Here is a 10,674-nt window from a genome sequence, read left to right as displayed (position 1 = left end):
AACTAAACCATGACATCTTTTCGTGACAGTTTATATAGCACTATATCAATTTTAAAAAAGATATATTTTTATTGATTTCAGAGAAGGAGAAGGAAAAGGATAGAAACATCAATGATGAGAGAGACTCATTGATCAACTGCCTCCTGCAGGCCCACACTGGGGACCCCTGCTACAACCTAGGCATATGCCCTGACTGGGAATTGAACCATGCTCAACCACTGAGCCACACTAGTTGGGTGAGTTATATCAGTTTAAGGGTTGTATAGTGTTTCATTGTCAAGATTCTTGATTGCAGCAGCAGAAACCAACTCTGGTTATCGTAATCAGCAAAGAGGAGTTTTTTGGGAGAGTACTGGGTAACTCAGAGGTCTATGATATGTTAGTTAGTGCTTCAGGAGCTGTGACAGTGGCACAAGCTACAACACTTAGTGAAATAAAGCCACCACCATTTTAATATGCTCATGAATTCTGTGGGGCAGGAACTCCCACGGCACAGCAGGGATGATGCCCCAACAGCTGCAACTTGTGTTGGAAAAACTCGAAGTGGGAGTGAGGTGAAGGCTGGGGTGGGGTTGGGGTAATGGAATTAACTGGAGGTTTCTTCACTCACCTGTTTGGAGATTGGGCTGGGATGACTTGAACCCTGGGCTGAGCTGGGACAGTTGGCAGGAGTGCCCATAGCTGGCCCCTCCGTGTGGCTTGGGCTTCCTCACAGTGTGGCAGCCTCTGGGGTAGTCTGACTTCTTATGAGGAAGTTCAGCGGCCCGGGAGCTAGTTAGTGTTCCAGCGAGCAGGGAGGGAGCGGTGTGCTTCTCATGACCTCGCCTGAGAAGTCACTTCACCACAGTCACTGACCATGTAGTCATCAGCCCACCCCCCATTCGAGGGTCGTAGACAAGGGCTGTGCCTCCCATGGGCGGAGTGCCAAGGACTCTGTGGCCATGTATTAACACCGCCACAAGCTAAAGAGAGGAAGAGGGAAGGAGGAAGGGAAGGAGAGAGAGACAGACAGACAGACTGACAGACATCAATTGGTTGCCTCCCACACACGCACCCCGACCAGGGATAGTGAGGTGGCTCTGCTCCGCCAGACACGGCTGGCATCTAGGCTCCACTGCCAACTTGGCAATCACTAACTATTTCTGTGCCCTTGTGGGCAAAGCCTTAGGCAGGAGCATCTCACTGGCCACACTCGGCTCACATGCCTGTACTTTACCTTCCAGGGAGCAGGGAGTGGGCGTAGCTGCCTTTGTCCCACCTCTGTAGTGGAAAGCAGGGGTGCTGCTTTACTGTCTTAGAATTTCCCCCCAAGAGGAAGGCTGATCAGATGCTCCATACTCTGAAAGCAGTTAATGTCCAGTAGAATATGGATGTTTCAGATCCTGTCCCCCATGGATAGATGTTTAGGTTGTTAACATGCTATTAATAAGATGTTATTCACACTGTTGCAAAAAAAAAAATCTTTCTACAAATATCTTTCAACACTTGTAAGATTTTTTCCCCCCTTAAGGTAAATTCCAAAGAGTCATGTCATAGTTTCTGATTTCTGCATTTAGTTCTGAAGGATCCCATTAGAAAGGGTACCCCCCCTCCCCCCCCGCTTTTTTTTTCAGGGCAGGGGTGGCAACTCAGGAATCCATAGGAGCCTGGGAAAAGGAATGGAGAGATTGAGCACCTACATTCAGGATGAGGTGTCAGTGTGTCCGTGATCATAATCCAGACCTGTTTACAAGGCACTGTGTAGAAGGCTTTGCATACATTATCTCGCTTCACCCTCACAGCAATCTGATGAGGAAGGCACTGTCTTCATTCAGTAGATGGAGAAGCTTAGGTTCCAAGAGATTAAGAAATGTATCCAAGGCCTCAGAAATAGGGTTTAACCCCAAATCAGTTCTTTGAACCACTTCCTCCCTCTTGGAACACTTGCTCTGAGGCTATCCCCTCTCCTAGCCCAGCTGCCATAGTGTGGGAAGCCCACGCCACCTGAAGAGGCCATGAGTAGATATTTCCGTCAATGGCCCCAGCTAAACTCCCAGCATCAGCTACTAGCCACGGAGTGAGTCCGTTTAGACTCTTCAGACCAGTTGAGCCCCCGGATGGCTATAGCCCCATACGGCTTCTCATGGAACAGGACTGCTCAACTGGGCTCAGTCAAGCCAAAGAGCGGTGAAAACTAAAAAAAAAAATGGTGTTGTGTTACGTCACTAAGGTTTGGTGAGACTTGTTACATGAGAACCAAAACAGGTGGGGAGCTACTCATTCTTAGATGAGTCCCCGCAGAGCCTGAAGAGGGAACTGCTGATCTGGGGGTGTACCTGGAGCAGGGCGGTCTTCCACAGTCCCTATGAGTGTAGTGTACTAGTCTGGGTCTGTACATCACAGTTTCCTTGTTGCCGGCCCCAGCTGGGGAAAAATTCACGGAGTCACAAGGCTGGGAAGAGAAACGATGTGTGAATGAGTTAACAGAAATCTGGGAAAGATTCCCAAAGTAAATAATGTTGATTCTCAGCACAAAGAAGCATTGCTTAATGCTGTGAAAAATGCACATAAACAGTCATTGCTTTATGGCTGATTTGCTATACTTTCAAATTTCAAAACAACAACCGACAGTCAAAAACAAACAGCGCGTGGAAATTCTTAACCACTGTGCACGGTCCCCGAGGGTCATAAAAGTATCCTTATCTTTTAGAAGTTCTCAGTCCTGTAGGAGGAGGTGGTGCCAATCGACCTGAGGGTGACCCCATTTGGCCCTTGGATCCCAAAGCAAAACCTAACTCCTGCTTCCCCCTTACAGAGCAGAGGAGAAAGCTGATAGCAGTTCAGCATGAGGGTGGCTCTTTGGCCTCAACAACCTCAGGCATTAGGATAGGAGTGCTCTCCTATCACTCGCCTTTCTTTTAGTCCCGTCCAGTTCAGTGATTCTCAAATTTGGGGTCATCAAGATTGTTTGGGAAGTGTTTTAAAAATAAAAATTCCAGAGTTTCTCCACAAAAGATTCCCATTCTATAAGTCTGGGGTTGAAACCACAACTTTCATTTTAACAAGAACCACATGATTCTTCCACAGACGGACCCCCCAACACATCCTGAAGAGCACTGTGAGCCCCGGCCTTTCCTAAACCATGGATGAAAAAGAAGCCAGTCACAAAAGGCCACATATTTGTATGATTTCATTTATATGAAATATCCAAAATAGAAAAATTCATAGAGTCAGAGAGCAGATTAGTGGTTGCCAAGGGCTACGGGAGGGGTAATGGGAAATGACTGCTTAATGGGTTTGGGGCTTCTTTTGGGAATGATAAAATGCCCTAGAACTTGATAGCGATAATGGTTGCACAATTTGGGGAATGTACTAAAGGTCAGTAATGACAAATTTTTGTTATGTGAATTTTACTGCAACAAAAAAGCCTTCCTGCCCGGCCGGCGTGGCTTAGTGGTTGAGTGTCGACCTATGAACCTGGAGGTCACAATTTGATTCCCGGTGAGGGCACATGCCTGGGTTGTGGTTTCAATCCCCAGTAGGGGGCGTGCAGGAGGAGGCCCATCGACTGTAGGTGAGCTCTCGGCCAGACTTCCTTCTGCCATCTGCAGTGCCTGCTCCCTTCAAATGTGCTGATGAAAAACAAATACACACACAATACAATACTGGTATACAGATGACGTATTGTAGAACTATATATCTGAAACCTATATGATTTTTTAAAAAATATATTTTATTGGTTTTTCACAGAGAGGAAGGGAGAGGGATAGAGAGTTAGAAACATCGATCAGCTGCCTCCTGCACAACCCCCACCGGGGATGTGTCCGCAACCAAGGCACATGCCCTTGACCGGAATCGAACCCGGGACCCCTCAGTCCGCAGGCCGACGCTCTATCCACTGAGCCAAACCGGTTTGGCCCTATATGATTTTTTAAAAAGTTTTTTAAATTGATTTTTTTTTAGAGAGAGAGGAAGGGAGAGGGAGAGAAACATCGATGTGAGAAGGAAACATCGATAGACTGCCTCTTGCTCACCTCCAACCGAGGATTAAGCCTACAATCCAGGCATGTGCCCTGACTGGGAATCAAACCAGCAACCCTTTCATGTATGGGATGGTGCCCAACCAACTGAGCCACACTGGCCAGTGCAAACTTGTATAATTTTATTAACCAATGTCACACCCCAATAAATTTAATAAAAAAGAATTAAATAAAAATAAAAATTTCAAACAAGAAATAAGAACATCTAATTTCATAGATAAAAAAAAAATCTTGGATATCATTTGGTATATGGGGTGGGGGGTAGAGGATACAGGAACAATTTTCTTGAAGGTAGAGAGATGAAATGTAATTACTTACCAGTTCACCTTTGGGTCATTATTTTGTAAGAATCTGGGAATATATGAAATTTTTTTAAAAAAAAGAACAGAAAGAAAAGCAAATCCACATCTAACTTTATACTTGAGTGAATCTTCCCAGGGCCTCCACGCAGCTGCAGCCTTCTGACAGGGTGGGCAAGGCCGGGGTGGATCACATTCCTGACATTGCAGACATTGCTCAGTTTCCCCGGGTCCAGCTGAACAAGCAGCCTGTGGGGACTGGCGGTGGTCCCGGGGTTGGCTAGGATTAACCCCAGCCCTACGCACTTGTGTGCAGTTGGCTCTTCTCTCTGCCTATTGGACAAATGTATCTGTCACACAGTAGGTGCTTATAATAAAGACTCTTTGGCTCCAGTGGTACTGTCTTAGGGTCAGGGATTCTCTTCTTCATTCTAGTTCAAAGCGTTCCGTTTCCACAGTGCCCCAAGGATAAACCATTCCGGGTACGTGTGTGTGTGTGAAGTGAGAATCACTTGACTGTCTGGTCACCATCTGAGATGAAATTATTTACCATTGCCTGACATGGCAGCAGAAGTACAGAACTCGCTTGTATCTGCATTACCTGTGGACCTGCAGGTCAGTTCTTCTGGAACAAGGCCCCAGCCCCTTGCCCTGCATCTCAGGAAACTGCTAAGGCTTTTGGTCTGTCCCAGATCCTAGCCTTTCCTTACGCCTTTAGTGACAGCCTCTAAATTTATCATGGATTTTTTTTTTAAATTACCCCAACATACAAAAGGGTAATCGCAGGACCCAAGAAGGTCAGCTCTCTGGGAATTTACTGCACTCCACGGCGGGGAGACCTGGCTGAGAAGGGAAACCTAGCTCGGCCCACTGTGTTCAGGACCTGCTTCAGGGTGGGAGTGGGAGGGCCAGTTTCCTCAGTGCTGATGAGGTGACCTCTTCCCTCAGCCTCAGATTACATAATGCCTTGAACTTGAACTTGGAGATTGACTCCACGCAGCAGGGTTGAGTGGGGACACTGAGAGAGACTACCGAGAGCAGTGGCTGCAGTCTGTAAGGTGCCATTTGGGGTGAAGCAGGAAAGGAAAGGATGTCTGCAATGCAGCAGTCCGGGGTATTTCAGACTTCCAGGCATGGCCACCTTAGGTTGTTGTCTGTGGTCTCCTGGCTGTGTGGACAGAGGCCCCGTTTCTGGACACAGCCTTCCCAGCTGGGGATGGTCTTCCATGATATTTTTAATATATATATTAATATATAGGAATGTGTCATTTTTGTCAGTGATCTTTTTGGGGGACATGCGATGCATTGCCTTTGCTTTATTTTATGTTTTAAAATGTTTTTATTGATTTTAGACAGAGAAGAAGGGAGAGGGATAGAGTTAGAAGCATCGAGAGAGGACCATCGATCAGCTGCCTCCTGCACACCCCATAGTGGGGATGTGCCTGCAACCAAGGTACATGCCCTTGACCGGAATCGAACCTGGGACCCTTCAGTCCGCAGGCCTACGCTCTATCCACTGAGCCAAACCGGTTAGAGCTCTCATTGGAGATTTTAAAGTGCATAACTCTGTTCAGTGCTCTGAGAAGTCCTGCATTGGTGTTACTAAGCTAGTGTCTCGCAAAGTTATTTGCCTTCAGAATTCTTTTTCCCCTCGACACCCACCAGGTGTACCCTGTGAAAGCCAATTTTCTGAGAACACGCTTGGGAAATGCCATCCTGATGCCCAGCACAGTGGGTTCTGGCTCCCATTGCCCTACGGAGAGCAGTGATGGGGACGTGTGGGCGTGACACACGAGGTGGAATCCTGCCACGGTAATCCAGGAACTCATTTGCTGTAACTGTCAAGCTCCTTCCCACGCTGGGATTTTGTGACTCTCTCCACACCAACCAGGAAGCCACTGACACTTCCTGGGGACCCTGTGCTAGGAGCGTTTCATGTCATCTATGTAATCCCCTCTCAGCTCTCTTATCCCCATCTGACTAATGAGAAACTGAAACCCAGGTTACGAAAGGATGTTACTCAGTTAAGTCCTTGGCAGAACTAAGATTCAGGCTGAGGGCGCTGGGACTCCACACTGCTATTCTCTCTCTTCAAACACTGATGGTGGGATGGGAAACGGTGCGGCCACTGTGGAAAGGAGTTCGGCGGTTCCGTAATAAATTAAACATAGAATTAGCATACGTCTTAGTCTGTTCAAGCTGCTGTAACAAATACCGTAAACTTGGCTTAAACAACAGGCATTTTTTTCCTCACAGTTTGGGAGGTTGGCAAGATCAGGGTTAGGTTCTTCTTTTGCTGTTGTTAATCCTCACCCAAGGATATTTTTCTCCACTGATTTTTTTAGAGAGTGGAAGAGAGGGGGACAGAGAGAAACAATGTGATAGAGTCACATTGATTGATTGCCCACTGCACGCCTGCCACCGAGGTACATGCCCTTGATTGGAATTGAACCCAGGAACCTTCAGTCTGAGGAGTGAAGCTCTAACCACTGAGCAACCAGCTAGGACAGGGTTAGATTCTCGGTGAGGGCCCTCTTCCTGGCTTGCAGATGGCTGTCTCTGGCTGTGTCTCTCCTCTGTGCCATTCCACCTCACTAACAAGTTGCATTTTGTTTCTAAGATGTCTGATTCCCATGAAGAACTGTCTGGACATCGGGAAATTCCAGTTTCTTTGGGTGGGTGGGGGGAACTGTTTTCTCCTTCAGGAATTTTATTTTTCTTGGATTTGAAATTCAGCTCTGGTATATACTGGTTATGTGACCTTGGACCTCGGGGCCTCAGTTTTCCCATCTATAAAATAGGATAATATTCTCATTTTCTTCTTTCTGATTTTTACATTTTCTTCTTCTTCCTCCCTCCGTTCTCTTTCCTTCTCCCTCATTTTATTTTGTGTTTAATATCCCCAACCTCCTGTGTTGATTTCCTCCTTAAAAGATTCTTGAAGCCCCACATGGATCCTCCCTGAAGTGGCCTGAGAGGCACGGGCGGGTGTTCAGTAGCAGAGACCAGCAGAGAAGGCGGCGGCTGCTGCTGAATTCCCTGTCAGCTGGGGCGTTCTGTGCTCTGCATCTAGAATAGGGCAGTTTCCAAGGTGACCAGCGCCCGCGTGTGAGGATAAGGTGAGGGCCTGGAGTTATGAGCTGCCAAGCTCCACACCACGCGGGCTTCCTCGGAGCCGCTCATCCCACGCTGCTTGCCAAGCAATTTAACCACCGACTTGTGACAGGCAGAGCGTTCCAACAATATTTAATGATCAGTGCATCTATAAATAGGCTCGTAAAGACAATTTGGATAGATGCTAATTTATGGGTTCAGTCCTGAAGCGACTCAACCTTGAGTTGTTTTGACCTCAGAGAGCCATCAAAAACCTGCTGCGAGGCACAGTTCCGCGGTTGTCTGCGGCGCTGTTTTGTTCCTGTTCGACGTGCCCATGGGCGTGTAATTTACTAACATGATAATAACGTGCTGCTTGGCAGTTTGCAATTTGCAAAGTGCGTTCACCCACATGTTCTCATTTGATCCTTGGAGGCATTACTGAGGCGCAGGGGAGACACGGAGCCTGCCCAGGACATCCGGATTGTGGAGCTGCGAGTGGGGCTGGGGGACGGGAGGGCGGTGATGGTCGAGTCCAGATTGGAGGGAAGGGCTGTGTGGCTCCCAAATTGATCTCTCTTTCCTAGTCCATCTATCCTATTTCCTGGTTTATAAGACTTGGAGCAATCAATTCCTCCCGGATCCTCAAAGGAGCCAGCACATCGGGGCCCAGAACCTGATCTCTCCTTTGATGACTTTGCAGTAAAAGGAGGCTTGCCAGATTTAGCAAATAAAAATAAGGAAGGGACACCCACTAATATTTACATGTCAGAGAAACAATGAATGAGGTTGTAGTATAAATATGTCCCATGATGTATTTTATCTGGCCACCTGGATTAAAAGTACTTGTTATTAAAACCTCTTCCTTTAAAAAATACGAATTACTTAGAGAAAATTTTGAAAAATCAGGTCAGCAAAAGGAAGAAAATATAAAGTAATTTTACCATCAGGTAATATTAATATTTTAATGTTGTTACCATTTTGCTATACCTACTGTGACCTTTTTTCCATGTCTATATTTATATGCATAAATTCCTTTTGGGGAAAAAAATAGACAATGAGACTTACTGAATATACTACTTTCAGACTTTTTCATGAACATCTCTCCAAGCCCTTATGTATTCTGTAATAATCAAATGACTGCAGGTCATTGATTGAATAGCACACACATTTAGCTAATCCCTTACAGGCAAGCCCCTAAGTTGTCTCCAATATTCTATTATTACAGACTTGCCATGAACAACCTTTGCTAAGTCTCCATGCACACCCCTGGGATAAATTTCCGGCAGTAAAATTTCTAGGTCAAAGGGTGTGAAAACTATTAAGGCCTTTTGTTACATATTGTCCAACTGTCCTGCAGGAAAGTTGTGGCAACTCACATTCTCAAAAACAGTGTCTGAGAGTGTCATTTTCTTGAGTCTTGTCAACACTGGGAATGATCATTAAAGACAAGAAAAGACAAATAACCACTTTGATTCTGAACCTGCCCTGACTCCATAATCATATTCAACAACTCTGTCCCTAACCCACACTAAATGATCTTATTTCTTCCTATTGAGCCTTCACTTCTAAAAGAGGGGATAAAGATATTAGGATAGAGAGGACTACCACTGGCCCTTCACACCCATGTCAAACATCAGTAATCAATCCTAGAAGGAAGTAAAACTGTCACTTTTGCAGAGAACATGAAAACCCTGGAGACTCCATCAAAAAATTGTTAGAACCAAAAAACCATTAATTCAGCAAAGGTGCAGGGTAAAAATCAATATGCAAAAATCTGTTGAATTTTTATACATTAGTAATGAATTATCAGAAAGAGAAAGTAAGAAAACAATGCCATTTATAATTGCATAAAAAATACCCAGGAAAAAATTTAACCAAGAAAGTGGAAGACCTGTACACTGAAAACTACAAAACATTAATGAAAACAAATAAAAAATACACAAGTAAGTAGGAAGATATTCCACAAATAAGAAGAATTGATATTGTTAAAATGTCCATATTACCCAAAGTAACATATAGATGCAAGGCAATCCCTATAAAAATTTCACTGGCATTTTCCCCCACAGAAATAGAACAAAAATCATAAAATTTGTATGGAACCATAAAAGACCTTGAAGAGCCAAAGCAATTTTGAGAAAGAACAATGTTGGAGGCGTCATGCCCCCTGATTTTGAAGTCTTGCACAAAACTATAGTAATTAAAACAGTCTGGTATTAGCATGAAAACAGACACATAGATCAATGGAACGGATTAGAGAGCCCAGAAATAAACCCACCCAGGTATGGTTAATTAATTTATAACAAAAGAGTCAAGAATATACAGTGGGGAAAGGACAGTCTCTTCAATAAACGGTGCTGGGAATATTGGACAACATGCAGGGGAATGGAACTGGACACTATCTTACACCATACACAACAACAGCAACAAAAATGGATTAAAGACATCTTTCTCCCTTTCATAGTGCATGCAGTCTTTGATCTCAACTTGAACTAAAGTATTTTAATTTCAATGTAATTTTAGCTTCAAGAGTTACTTAGGAGTAACTTCAATTTCCAAAAGAATTTGTATAGAACTGGCATTATTTCTTCCTTACATGTTTGGTAGAATTCACCTGCAAAGATATCCGGACCTGGAGTTTTCTTTGTGGGAAGGTCTTAAACTATAAATTAAATTTCTTTGATAGATATACAGGTTATCTCTTTGTTCCTCATTGAGCTTTGATAGTTTGTGTCTTTTAGGGAATTTGTCCATATTATCAAAGTTGTCAAATGTATTAGTACAAAGCTGTTCATAAATTTCCCTTATCATCCTTTTAACCTTTGTAGAATCTATAGTAATACCTTCCCTCCAATTCCTTAAATTGGTAATTTGTGTATGAATTAAAGTCTTTTAGATAACAAAAATTCAACGGGAAAATAGGGTTCCTTTGTTCACATGAGAAAACCTACTTAAGCTTGAAGTGTTTGCTTTTATATATTAAAAACAAATATATATATATACTAGAGGCCCGGTGCACAAAAATTTGTGCACTCGGGGGGAGGGGAGGTCCCTCAGCCTGGCCTGTGCCCTCTCACAGTCTGGGACCCCTCAGGAGGTAACGACCTGCTGGCTTAGGCCTGCTCCTGGGTGGCAGAGGGCAGGCCTAATCCCTAGGTGCAACCCCTGGTCAGGCTCAGAGCAGGGCCGATTGGGGAGTTGGGGTGCTGCCCCCTGTCATGCACAGAGCAGGGTGGATCAGGAGGTTGCGATGCCACACTCAG

At 44.8% G+C, this 10,674-nt stretch overlaps 1 pseudogene; it reads left to right on the top strand.

Moving 5' to 3' along the window:
• The first annotated feature begins 4,879 nt into the window (after positions 1-4,879).
• Positions 4,880-10,674, top strand: part of LOC102761762 — a 9,633-nt pseudogene continuing 3,838 nt past the window's right edge.

Source organism: Myotis davidii, unplaced genomic scaffold (genome assembly GCF_000327345.1).
Source record: "Myotis davidii unplaced genomic scaffold, ASM32734v1 scaffold415, whole genome shotgun sequence".
Taxonomy (NCBI): domain Eukaryota; kingdom Metazoa; phylum Chordata; class Mammalia; order Chiroptera; family Vespertilionidae; genus Myotis; species Myotis davidii.
This window is presented reverse-complemented; position numbering and strand designations above follow the sequence as displayed.